Source organism: Bos grunniens, chromosome 4, assembly GCF_055505025.1.
Source record: "Bos grunniens cultivar Pamir isolate PY7600 chromosome 4, Bosgru_T2T1.0, whole genome shotgun sequence".
NCBI classification, from domain to species: Eukaryota; Metazoa; Chordata; class Mammalia; order Artiodactyla; family Bovidae; genus Bos; species Bos grunniens.
The window spans coordinates 16,228,136-16,241,809 of NC_141168.1; the positions used below are offsets into that span (position 1 = coordinate 16,228,136).

Genomic DNA, 13,674 nt, shown 5'->3' on the forward strand with positions numbered 1-13,674 from the left:
CTGAATAAGCCCCTCAGACCTCAGGTCCTCTGTCTGTAGGAACTGCCTGGGCGGTATCTAACGTTCCCCACTTTCTACAATCCTTTTTCTTTCCCCTCTCTCCTGCACACCTCTTCTCTGAATTCATTCTCTTTCCCTTCTCTTGCCTTGCTTAGGCTTTAGTTCCGCCTTTTAGGAATCCGAGGACTGAAGACAAGAATGACTTTCCTGGGAGATAGAGATGGGCGTGGAGCCTTCCCCCACACCCACAAGTCACACTGCCAGCTCCATCTTCCTTTCAGCAGGGAACTCCTGCTCATCAACTTTCCGCGGTCCCGGCACGGCCCACAGCATTTTCACGTGGACTTCTTCTTTGGCAGTTCTAAATCAAAATCAAAAGATCAAGCTTTGTCCCCTGATCTTTTGTCCTCTGCGAGCGGTGGCAGCAGGCGCCATAAAGTCACTTTTCCTCTAGGAAGCTTTTCCTGACCCCCACCCCCCCACCCACCACGGGCGCCCGGTTCGGAGTCTCGTGCCCCGCGCTCAGGGGCCCTGGGCTTTCTCGGTCAGCGTCTCGGTGCGGACCGACTTGGAGCTGCAGAGCCAAGGGTGGTGGCTGACTCTGCCTCGGACGTCCCACCCCAAGTCCTGCGCCTGAACCCCAGTCGACGCTCCCACTAACGCGTTACAACGACTGGAGTGAACTGAGGGCAGGGAGTGTCGTGGCCACTCCGCAGCATCTGTCTCAAGGGCTCAGAGCCCGGCTGAGCGCTGAGCGCGAATAAACCCTCCGGCCGGGTGGAGACGCAGCCGGCCACTCGGTGGTCTCCAGCAAAGAAAGGGTTAAGCCGCCATCTCCTCCCCCCACACCCCCACCCCCCAAAAAAAGGGCGAGGGGAAGAGTCCGGCAGAAGGTCCTGTTTACCGGAGCCGCTCTAGGGTCCGCGCTGCCCTGGGAGAGGCGTTGCCGTGGCAACGGGCCGGGCGCCCGCCAGCTGCGGGTGAGCTCACTGAGCGCCGGCGGGCGGGGGGCGGCCCGGCTCAGAGCCGCCGCCGCCAGAGGAAGGGGCCGCCCTCCACTCGCCCACGGCGGCCAGGCGGCGGGCACGCGAGCGCGGGGAGCGGGGAGAGGCCCGGCCGACAAGAGCGCGGGGGACTGCGGGCCATGGCGCCCCGGGCCCCCGCCGCGCGCCGCCCCCGCCCGCCCGAGCGCCCCCGAGCTGCGCCTCGGAGCCCGCGGAGCCGCGGCCAGCCAGGAGGTAGGGCCGGGCCGGGGGACACTGGAGGGGACGCGGGGGGACCAAGGAGGGGACGCGCGGGGAGAGGGTTTTGTGGGGGGGAGAAAGACGACGGCCAGAGCTGCCTCGACCCGGAGCCGTGAAGTGAGTGGCTCTCTGCAAACCAAAGACGGGGTTTCCCGCGTGCGGACGTGGGGATAGAGGCGCTGCAGCTCGATCTGCGGGACTAGAGCAAAGTGTTGTCCGGACGTCCTTTCGGGAGCTCCCGAGGCCGTGGTCCCGCGCCCGGGAAACCAGCAGAAACCGGGCAGAGCCCCCGCCCTCCGCCGAGCTGAGTCCCAGGGGCGTGAGTGTGTGTGTGTGTTTAGCAAGAACCGGGAAAAGCTGAGCAGCCAGACCTCCCCCCGCCCCCCACTGTGGTCAGTCTTTTTGTAGTGTTAAGAAAGCAGAAAGGTGAAGATGATTGCATGATCTTATTTCTCCCGCTTTCCGCCTCAGGATGGGGTTGGCAGCAGATGGAATCCAGGGGGGGAGTCTCAACACAGGATAGAAAGATATTTAGGAGGGTCACAGGGAACTGGATTCAAACCACAGCAGAGAGCTAGACCTCAGCCGAGGAATCCTGTCCTGGAGGGCATCGGGTGGGGAATCTGGACGTTGCCCTCCAGGGGCAGAGATTGGGGCAGGGGTAGGGCATTGACTTTGTTTTTCACCAGCTGCTTCCCAATGGCTCAGTGGTAAGGAATCCTCCTGCCAATGCAGGAGACTCTGGTTCGATCCCTGGGTGGGGAAGATCCCCTGGAGAAGGAAATGGCAACCTACTGCAGTATTCTTGCCGGGGAAATGCCATGGACAGAGGAGCCTGGCGAGCCACGGTCCATGCCCTCAACAGAGTCAGACAGGCCCGAGCGACTAAAACAGCAAGTTGGGGAAGGAGCCAGGGGACTTTTAGCTGGTGTTGAGATACACTTTAGGACTATGACTTCTCTAAGGTTCTGGATGTTCCAGCGTAATAATGGCCCCAGAGTTGTAGTAGGCGCTACAGTAATTTTGTTTTTAAACTTACATCTGCGGTGGTTACTACATAAGAGAAAAGAACAATATCCTTTCTGCTTGCCAGTCATCAAGTATCAAACACACCAGAGGAGTGAAGCAGAAGCATCTTTGGGGTGGGCTGCCTACAATGAGCAGAATTCTACAAGAAGTCAAGGGCAAAGAGTAACTGTTCTTAGGAAAGGCAGTGAAAAGGCTGACCTTCTTTCAGTCCTTTTATTCTGGAAGATTCGAACCCTGCTTCCCTGGTGGCTCAGATGGTAAAGAATCTACCTGCAATATGGGTGACCTGGATTTATTCCCTGGGTCGGGAAGATCCCCTAAAAAAGGGAATGGCTACCCATTCCAGTATTCTTGCCTGGGGAATCCCATGGACAGAGAAGCCTGGTGGGCAATAGTCCACGGGGTCACAAAGAGTCAGACACGACTGAGAGACTAACACTTTGCCTTCTTTTCCTTTTTCCTGTATTGTGTATTCATTCACTTAGCAACTCTAAGCGCTAGGCTAAGGGCATAAGGTATCTGCCTTCCTTCCAGGCGCTTACCATCCTAGCTGGGTAGTCAGACAGAAAACTAAATCCAGTTGGCATCTGGCCTCACCGTGAGTGCCGTGTCCTTGGGGAACCCAGAGCAGGGACGCCCACAGAATAGGTAAGGCCAGGCTGAGCCCTGAAAACTCTTCACCAACAAAGCAAAAGCAGAGAAGGTTGTTTCAGGCTGAGGGAACAGCCTGTGCAGTGTCACCGAGGAGGGAGAGGAACAGGCAAGTGTGGGGAGAATTCATGGTTGTAATTCCCAGAGGGAAGAAGGATCTCCCTGAAGCAGGAGCCAGGAGATCACTCTGTATTCTAGAAAGTTCACTCTGCTTACTGGGTGGAGGCTCAGAGAGGAGGAGACGGAGGCCTTGCAGCACCCAAGCTGCAGTTACTGACCCGCAGGGTGACGGCAGTGGTGACGTGGATGGAAAGAGCCAAGAGATAAAGAGGTGGGACCTGGTGGCAGACTTGAGGACAGGGTCAGATGACTTAGATGAGAACTAAATGCAGAGACGCTCAGGAGAAAACAGAGCAAAGCAAAAGGAATGGAGATTTTGAATGGCCTGTATTTAGCAGATTACAACACTTGGACAATAAATTTGGCTCGGAATTCTCTGGCAGCTTAGAGACAAACAAAAATACTCTGGATTGCACAGTTTGGGATTTTGGACAAGAGAAAGCATACAAATTCATTTTCAGGACAAATTTTTTCCTGGAATTGAACTCAACTGGGAATTTGTCATGTGGAAGTTTGTGTAAAGACTAAAGAGTAACAGAGGAAAAAAAAAAAAACCTTCACTGTCAGTGTTACAAAAGATGGGAAGATAAATCTCCACATGACCATTTTCCTATACCATCTTCCTGTTATGACTTGAGGACATACTGGATTTCTGTGGGGTGCCGAATGCAGCTAGCTCAGGCCTGTGGGCAGTGGCAACATAGGGCAGTGCGGGCCCAGGGAATCCTATGGAGGAGCCATGGGCACTCCAATGGAGGAAGAGATGATACCTACTCTGATGAATGTAGCGAGCACAGCATCCCAGTGTCCAGCCACGAAGGGGGAAGCAGGAAAATCCTGGTATAGCCCATAGGCAGGTGGGCTGAGACTGGTCTGGAAAAGGAACCTGGTAAGGCAGAGTGTTGTGAAGATTGGCTTCGGAAATCCTGACCAAAGAGAAACAGTGAAAGGAGCATTTGAGGATCCCGTTTAGCTGGGTAAGTCCGGTTCTCCCAGTTGTCCAGGCCTTTGTGCCCTCCGACCTAATGTTAAGGCTTCTCCTAGGGGTGGGGGAAAGGATGGGGCTCAAGACACCAGAGCTCTACTCTGCTGAGGTCAGGGAGGGCAGGAAAACTGTTCACTGCAACGTAAGGAATGTTGCAGAGGAACAGGGGGTGTGAGCTGGGTGGTTCTGCACTCCGCCGCTCATCTGGCCAGGCCCTTCCTGTCGGTTTCTGCAGAAGGGTGAAGCTGCAGAATCTATGTCAGTGCATTCTTAACGTGCCCTCCAAAGTTTAAAGCACTGCTTGCCCACTGTAGAAGTCTTAAGTTGAGTAGGTAATTTAACGACGCGGTAATGATAATCTACCCCATCTGCCCTCCCATCACAATTCTTAGCATTTTAAACTCAGGGTACACCTTAGAATACACGTTTAAGTGCTGAGGGGAGGTGTTTATTTTAAACAACTGATGCCCAGGCCCCGCTCCAGACCAAGTCAATCAAAATTTCTAAGAACAGGCCCTGGGTATCAGTATTTTTAAAAGGTCCCAGGTGATTTTAAGGTACTTCCACAGTTGAGCGAGGTTGCTTTTAGCCATCACCTAGAGGGCTCGTCACCAGAGGGGACTGAAATCGCAGATTCCAAAAACAAAGACCTTGTAGAATTTAAAATTTGGAAGCCTGTTGCTTACAATGAAATCAGCTGGCTAGTCAGCCTTCACCATCAAGATCTAAAGCCACCTTGAACAGATACAGATAAGAGGCTAGTATGTATATGTGTATAAAGTAGTTTTTAACAGTAAGTCTAAAAGCATAATCACAGGCCTTCTACAGTTAGGTCTGCTTGGTCTAATACTATCGGATGCAGTGCTTCACCTTAGCCAAAACTGAAAATCTTTGGTACCTTTCTCTCTCTGCCTGGGACCCATATAGTTCTGTCTGTCTTGATTTCTGAGCCTCTAAGCTGTGGATTCTTTATATTTCCCTCCTGATATTCAAGTATATATGTTCTCCGACCTCTGTCTTCTAGATTGGAAAGAAGCTGGGAGAAGTAGCTTGCCATTTAACATGCATAAAGTCTCAGTCAAAAAGAAAAAATCTCTAAGAGCTGAATTTCAGTAGCTATCATAGGATAATAGGAGTAGTATTTTGAGGCTCAATGGCTTTCCCCAAAACCCTCAAATATAGCTTGCAAGCAGTTGCTGCTTTGGCTGTGGGCAAAGGTAACTCAGCCTCCCCCATGCTCTCTGGAACCTGCCCCCTTTATTTTGCTTCCTGAGGGTCCATGGAATGTCTGACAGTTACTCGAGAGTGACAGAGACCCCTTCTTGGGCCTGTGTCATACCCAGTCTCCCGTGTCCCAGGCGTGGTCCCTTCTTCCTCCACCAGAACCAGACAGCTGCCACAGGCACCTGGGCTCTTTGAAACCCCTGCACTGGCCTCCCAGCTGAGGAACTCAGACACAACTGTCCCTTTAATGATGGGAGGCGAGTCAGTGCTGGAACTGGAGTGACTGAGTGACTCAGTCCTTTGACTCAGTTCTCTACATTTAGCCCCAAAAGAAGGGAAGCCAGAATCAGACCATCCTGACCCTTGTGTTAAAATCATTGTCCGATATGGGCAAAAATTAATCCCAGCTCAGTTTGCCTAGAAGTTAAGCCCTTTGCCAACGGGAGGCCAGAATTGGCTTCCCTTTGACACATTCATCCTTGGCCTGTGGTCAGCTGAAAGAGGGATGAGTCTGAGACCCCGTTTTCCAACTGGCTGAACTACTAACAGTCAAGTTATGGTTCCCTCCCAACACTCCCCCCTCCCCGAGCCTTAGAGAAGGAAGGGGTGAGTCAGCCTTGCAGCAAGCTTAGGGAAGAGGATCTGTATTGTATTGGGGAACCCGAGGATCCATGCTTCGCTTCAGCAGGAGAGGAGGGCAGGATGGTAAGAGCTTGCGTATCTTATCAGGAGGGCTGTCAGACCAGTTCAAGCAGAGTAGCAAACACATTTCCTTTTTTGTTTTCTATAAAAGTGTACTTTAAAACTTTCAGATTGAGGATTTCCCTGGGGGTCCAGTGGTTGGGACTCTGTGCTTCCAATGCAGGGACACGGGTTGGATCCCTGGTCAGGGAACTGGGATCCCACCTGCTGAATGGTGTGGCCAAAAAAATTTTTTTTTAAAAAGTAAAACTTTAAGATTACTTTTATATACACATGTATGTATTTATATGTAAACTATAAAAACTATCCTTATTATAAAACATTTAAGTGCTAGTCACTCAGGTGTGTCCAACTCTTTGGGACACCATGGACTAAAGCCTTCGAGGGTCTTCTGTCCATGGGATTTCCCAGGCAAGAATATTGAAGTGGGTTGCCATTTCCTTCTCCAGGGGATCTTCCCCACCCAGGGATCGAGCGCAGGTCTCCTGCATTGCAGGTGGATCATTTACCAGCTGAGCCATCAGGGAAGCCCCAAGCAATACATAAAAAGGACAGCTGCTGTCCATGGGGTTGCAAAAAGTTGGACACGACTTAGCAACTGAACAACAAAAAAAGAACACAGTGAAAATTTTCCCCATACTTACTCCCTCCTCAGAGGTGGTCACTGTTCAGTATGTATATTAAATCCCCCTAGACTTCTTTTCTTTACATGTAATATATTAGTTTGTTTGTTAGAAAAGTGGAATAACTTAACAGTATTATGTGAGAATAATTCCATGTGGGACATAACATAGTCCTTTCCTTTCTAACAGCTACCTAGTCTTCTTTTGCATGAATTGACTTTATTTCTTTAACACACTGTCTACTGATGAGTAATTAGTTGCTTCTGATTTTAGCCACTGTAAATACTCTCCAGCACTTGTTCCAACATTTCTGTATATAAATTCCCAGAGGTGAAATTGCTAAATTAAAAGATTTCAAAGCCAAATGTATATTGAATATATCCATGCCCAGTGATGGATATTTTAATGAAATGAGATTTTTTTTTTTTTAATTTATTTATTTTTTAAGTGAAAGTTGCTCAGTCATGTCTGACTTTTTGCGACCCCATGGACTATTCAGTCCATGGAATTTTCCAGGGCAGAATACAGGAGTGGGTAGCCTTTCCCTTGTCCAGAGGATCTTCCCAACCCAAGGATAGAACCCAGGTCTCCCACATTGCAGGTGGATTCTTTACCAGCTGAGCCACCAGGGAAGCCCAATTTATTTTTTAATTGAATGATAATTGCTTTACAGAATTGTGTTGTTTTCTATTAAACATCCACATGAATCAGCCATAGGTATACATGTATCCCCTCCGTCTTGAACCTCCTTCCCATCTCACCTCTCTAGGTTGATACAGAGCCCTGTTTGAGTTTCCTGAGACGTACAGCAAATTCCCGTTGGCTATCTGTTTTACATATGATAATGTATGTCTCCATGTTACTCTCTCCATACATCTCACCCTCTCCTCCCCTCTCCCTGTGTCCATAGGTCTGTTCTCTGTGTCTGTTTCTCCATTGCTGCCCTGCAGATAAATTCTTCAGCACCATCTTTCTAGATTCCATATATGTGTGTTAGTATATGATATTTATTTTTCTCTTTATGACTTACATCACTCTGTATAATAGGCTCTAGGTTCATCCGCCTCATTAGAAATGACTCAAATGCATTCCTTTTTATGGCTGAGTAATATTCCATTGTCAGAGAAAGCAATGGCACCCCACTCCAGTACTATTGCCTGGAAAATCCCATGGATGGAGGAGCCTGGAAGGCTGCAGTCCATGGGGTCGCTGAGGATTGGACACGACTGAGCGACTTCCCTTTCACTTTTCACTTTCATGCATTGGAGAAGGAAATGGCACCCCACTCCAGTGTTCTTGCCTGGAGAATCCCAGGGACGGGGGAGCCTGGTGGGCTGCCATCTGTGGGGTTGCACAGAGTCGGACACGACTGAAGCGATTTAGCAGCAGCAGCAGCAATATTCCATTGTGTATATGTATAAAATGAGATTTTGATACTCAGTTTTTCAAAAATTGTAAAATAGTATTACCTCTCTTACCCTTGTTCCCCACTGAATTTACTATGAATTTCTATTTAAGTTAGAAATTGTGTGGTACATTCATAGAGGCAATCTATTATTTTGAGTTTTGTTAAAATTTTCAAGGCAACATTGAAACTAGAGTTTCTAAGAATTTTTCTATGGCTTATAGCTCATCATCCAACAAATTGTCCCAATATTGTCTCTTCTGTCAGTCTGTGTTCCAAAAATCTTGATCTCATATAACCACGAGTTCACATAATGGTGTAGGCTGAAACCTGGAATGGGCAGAGTGGGTCACACGTAAGAGCCAGCCCAGGGAAATAATGCAAGGAGCCTTCCTCTTTCTCTGCCACGTTGCTGTTGTTCAGTCACAAAGTCATGTCTGACTCTTTGTGACCCCATGGACGGCAGCACCCCAGGCTCCCTTGTCCTTCACTGTCTCCTGGAATTTGCTCAAATTCATGTCCACTGAGTCAGTGATGCCCTCCAACCACCTCATCCTCTGCCACCCCCTTCTCCTCCTGTCTTCAGTCTTTCCCAGCATCAGGGTCTTTACCAGTGGGGTCGGTCTTCACATCAGGTGGCCAAAGTATTGGAGCTTCAGCATCAGTCCTTCCAATGAATATTCAGGGTTGATTTCCTTTAGGATTGACTGGTTTGATCTCCTTGTTGTCCAGGGGACTCTCAAGAGTTTTCTCCAGCACCACAGTTTGAAAGCATCAGTTCTTTGGTGCTCAGCCTTCTTTATGGCCCACCTTTCACATCCATACATGACTCCTGGAAAAAAAAACATAGCTTTGACTATATGGACCTTTGTTGGCAAAGTGATGTCTCTGCTTTTTAATCCTGTGTGTCTGTGTCACAAGGGTTGGACTTGATTTAGCCCTAAGTTCTCTGCAAATCAACTTTGTACAACAGATAGAGTAACTATATATACAAAGTGGGACACTTGGAAAGTAAAAAAGGAGCACTAAAGATAAATTGTTTGTTTTATTTAAACACACTTCTCTTCATTTTTTTCTTAAAGTACTCGTGAAAGTATTTACTTGAAAGGGACAATATCAAATTTTAAATATAAAAATAATTCTTATAGTAGAATTGGTAATATCTAAGGATATGATCTACCACATTGTCTGGGTTGGTATATATTGTTTTCTACTTGTCTATTGCTATTTTGCCATTAACAAACAAAAAAATAAATTATTAATTGCTATACAGCCAGCCAGTCTGTGCTGGGAGCGTCCCTGCAAACTGCTAGCTGGCAAAGAGCTGGACATGCCCATCCATTCTTCCTGCAGCTCTAAGTGTACCAACCCAGGGACATGATTTCGTGTCACCCCTCTGCCCCCCAGCTTTTCTTAACTCCCCCCTAGAGTAAAGACCTGAGTGCAGGGAAGGAGGAGGGGTCCTGGGGCTCACCCAGTGCTGCGTGTCAACTCCTTCCCACTAACCGAGTCAGAGAAGATGGGTACCACTGTCCCTACTTCCCACAGCTCACTGTGGAAGAAAATACAGCTGCCTTTTCCCAGCAGATTGGAACCATTAAAGCAGAACCTTCTATAATTTTATGTGTGCTTCTCACGTCCCTGGGAAATACAGACTCAACCTCCCAGATGACCGAGCAGAGGTATTTGTGGGAAATTGTGCCACAAATCAGGATTCAAACTGGCCTTGCATGGTCAGGAGACAAGTTAGCTGGGGGAGAAACCACAGAGCACTGATTCGGTCACTGGGCAGGAGTGTTGGGGCAGCCTGAGACGTAGAACCTGCATCCCTGCAGCTGGAGTGGGACCAGTTTCTCAGGCACTGACTTGGTCAGGGCAGCAGCTAGGAAGACACGGACCACCAAAGCAGCATGCTGGGGCGCTGGGCTTCTCCCATGGCAATGTCTCTAGCTCGCTGCAGGTCCAGAGGGATTTCCCCTCTCGCTGCTCTGAGCTGGAGGTGGGAGTCGTTCAGATGTGAAATGAAGTGTGTGGTCAGCCAACCCCACATACAAATCCCTGGCTGCCTGACATCCCTTTCCATCTGGTCCTTTTCATCGTCTGTGTCTGTGACAATCAATAAACACACACAGCTCCCAGGACATCAAACAGGGACCAGTGCTCTGTTTACCCACCAGCTGAACTGATGCATCTAACAGGATAGAAAAACATCAGAGAGGAGGGGCTTCTTGATGCTTCCCCAAGTGATGAGACTTGGCCATTCCGGCACTGCAGAGGCAGAGTCCAGAGAGGTTCCTGTTCCAGGCTCTCTTCTCACCTGCACTCAGGGAATCCAAGATCCTTGACCTGGGACAGAGGGAAGAGTGACAGGGAAAAGAGTCAGAGTGCTTCTAGACACGTACACAGCCCGGGTTCAGGCCGCCTGTTGACTGGAGAACAAGAGAGGAAGAAGGCTGCTTTCAGGATGGGGAGACAGAACACCTGCCCAAGCCCCCAGGGCAGGACCACAAGCTCCTCCTCACGTCCCTGAGATCTGGCCTCCATCCCCGACTGTCTGCAGAGACTTCATCCCGTTACTGATGGTGCAGCCACTGTACAGCTAGTTCACTGTTCTCGGTTTCTGAGCTTCCTAACATGACTTCCTAACGTGACTTGCCTGACCCAGGTCACGGTCGATATAACATTGCTATAGTGACATGTCTGCACCGCTTGTCAAAAGGCTGAAATGCTTCTCTGAATAGTCACTCCTGATGTCCCACTGTTTTGGGACTCCCACAACCAGATCCAGCCATGAAAGGGTCAACAGTAAGGCTGGGGCCCACGCCCCTCCTTTGTGAAGCATTTTGAATAATGCTTCCTCCCCTGAGACACCACACCAACTGGGTTATGCTAATTGTCTCTGGAGACGATCTCCTTCACTGATTCCTTTTCTTCTCATTCAACAAGCATTCACGCCGCACCCACAATACACCAAGATCTGGTCCAAATAGACATTGTGGAGGAATAAAAAGAAGCCCAAGGCAGATGTTCTGCCATCAGACCTCTCTGTCCAGATGGAAGACCAAGATGAAGAAACATGGTAAAGAGCTCAGTCAAGAGAAAGTCACCCCCACACCTCAGTTCCTCACTCTCTTCTTTGGCTTCACTTTCCCTCCGGGGAGAGCTTGTCCGCGTTCACTGGTTCTTTGGCTGCATCCCCAGTTCTTCTCCACCCCCACAGGGTTGTTCTCTCACCAGACTCTTAGATCTCTACCTCTGGCTGCTTGATCTATATGTTCCTCTTGAATATATCAGTTCATATCTTCCATCACGCACATGCTTGCTCAGTCACTCAGTTGTGTCTGACTCTGTGTGACCCTGTGGACTGCAGCCTTCTAGGCTGCCCTGTCCATGGGATTCTCCAGGCAAGAATACTGGAGTGGGTTGCCATTTCCTACTCCAGGGGATCTTCCCCACCCAGGGACTGAACCCATATCTCCTGCATTGGCAGGCAGATTCTTGACCACTGAGCCACCTGGGAAGCCCCTTCTATCATGTATCCTGTTTATATTCTGTGGGAAGCACACCATACCTCCGCTTTCTGATTGCAGAACGTCTCCAAGTCTCATGTGCCAGTCCTTCCATCCTCCTCTCCGTGTTTCCACATGTCCCAGAGCAGCCGTCCAACCGTCAGTCTCATGTCCAGGGCAGGACATACTGTCCCCTTTCTTCATGCTCTTGCCTTACCTGAAAGACTCTCCCAACTAGTCCAAAGGGCCACCAGATTCTACGTCTTCTCTGAAGCAGTCGGTGACCCCTCTGACTCTCATTGCCTGCCCACTTCTAAATTCCTCCAGTGATATTTCTTTCATAACACTTACCACTGTGGTTTGAATTTAGTCCCTAAACCCCTCTCATATTGTGGCTTTTGTTAAACATGTTGTCAGGCATCCCCTAGACTTTTAAACTAATCTTCTGGTGTTGAAGGGTTGTAATCTTTCATTGCCATTGGTTGATTGGGTTTGCGTCTTTTATCCCTAGCTCTAGGGCAGGGACCGTTCCTACATGTGTGTATTTCCCAGCAGCACCTCATGTGCTGAGCTCCTTGATTGATCTTGTGGATTAATTTCAAACCCATCCATGCTGGCTCAGATTAGTTAAATAAAAATTGCCCATATCTCAAAACTTAACTAAATAAAACAGAGCACATTCCCAGGCATTACACAACTTGAGTACAAAACACCAAGCATAGATAGTAAACAAACAGCAATGGAGCCTCAGCTTCCAAGGAGCCAGAAAACAGGGAGGGAGGGGAGCGGAGTCCGGGCGAGCAGACCATGCTAATGGGGTGGGTTCCTCCTAACTTTCACTTGTGGCTTCGAGGCTGAGCCCTGGCTTTAATGAATAGGGAATGGGGTCAGCTCCTTTTCCAATTTCAAAACCAGTTTTTGCAGATTACACTGTAACAGTAATGGTATGTTTGAGAGGTTTTACAGCTTTACCACACTTGCAAACAATTGAGGCTGGGTCTGGTCTGCAGGTGACTTAGATGATATAGAAACTGCCTGCAATGCAGGAGACCCGGGTTCAGTTCCTAGGTTGTGGAAGATCCCCTGGAGAAGGGAATGGCTCCCCACTCTAGTATTCTTGCCTGGAGAATTCCATGGACAGAGGAACCTGGCGAACTACAGTCCATGGGGTCGTAGAGAGTCGGACCCAACTGAGTGACTAACACTTTCTGCAGCCCTGCAGATAAGTTGAGGAGGTTGTATTAGTATTGTCATTATTAATATCAATATCGTAACAAAGTCCTGTATTTTTACTTGTATTATTTGGCAGGATTAAGTTCCGTTCATAACAACAGAAGCTGGGTTGAGCTTCTCACAGGACACGCACCGTGCCCACTGTTTTCCAGGTGCCATCTTGGGTAAGCCTTTCAAACCAGGAGCTGTTCCTGTCACCACTTTACAGAAGAGAGAACCAAGGCTGAGCAAAATAACTGGCCCGAGGTCCCATGACTCTCAAGCAGCAGAGCTGGAGTTCGAATCTGGGGCTGTGTGCTTCCAAACCCTTTGCTTTTAATCCCCACAGTACGCCATCTTTCAAGCTCCTTTCCAGAACTGGGAGTTGGGTGGGAGCAGTCCCAGCCCCGGGCTCCCTCTCTGAGCTCGGGGAGCCATGGTGCCGGCCCCAGCAAAGGGGATGGGAGATGACGTCTCCCTCCAAGATTGCTGCCTTTTGTCCAAATGTGCTGGCCGGGAGCCAGGCTGGAAACTCTCTGCTCATGGAAAGAAAGAGAACAGAAGCCAGCAAAAAGAGGGTGGGAAAGGGTCTGAGCGGGGAGGAAGGGAAGAGGAGGGCCGGAAGGCGAGAGGGAGAGGAGGTGGGAAGTGAGGCGTTTGGGGCAGCACAGCTGGAGCCGGGGAGGGCTGCCGGAAGGAAATAAAGCATGGCCTTCTGTGCATCCCCTCCAAGTGGCTACTTCTGGTGTGGTGTGAGTGGCCAGGTACCCAGGGGCCACAACACAGGACAGATCCCACCAGGGGCCCTCCTCCCCACCTCAGTACTACTGTTGATCAATGCATGAGTGATAGTCGCTCGGTCATGTCCGACTCTTTGCGACCCCATGGACTACATCCTGCCAGCCTCCTCTGTCCATGGAATTCTCCAGGCAAGAATACTGGAGTGGGTTGCCACACCCTCCAGGAGATC

The 13,674-nt window shown here is 49.5% G+C and overlaps 1 protein-coding gene and 1 long non-coding RNA gene across 7 annotated transcripts in view; one reads left to right on the plus strand and one right to left on the minus strand.

Annotated features, from left to right (window-relative positions):
- Positions 1–1,005: 1,005 nt before the first annotated feature.
- The window catches only part of DENND2A (DENN domain containing 2A), a 99,984-nt gene continuing 87,315 nt past the window's right edge, over positions 1,006–13,674 (plus strand). The window contains exons 1-2 of one of the 6 annotated variants that reach the window (XM_086395236.1): positions 1,082–1,238; positions 12,802–12,889. The gene's annotated coding sequence lies outside the window, so the exon portion shown is untranslated. Of the gene's footprint in view, positions 1,239–3,998; positions 4,022–10,838; positions 11,063–12,801; positions 12,890–13,674 lie in introns of those variants that run through there. The other 5 variants (XM_086395232.1, XM_086395237.1, XM_086395235.1 and 2 more) reach the window with 5 other exon arrangements.
- Positions 6,995–11,709, minus strand: LOC147373686 (uncharacterized). Its single transcript, XR_015161986.1, has 3 exons — positions 11,555–11,709; positions 10,158–10,329; positions 6,995–8,815 (listed from the first exon to the last, which is right to left on the minus strand). It is a non-coding gene; the product is annotated as an uncharacterized LOC147373686 (long non-coding RNA).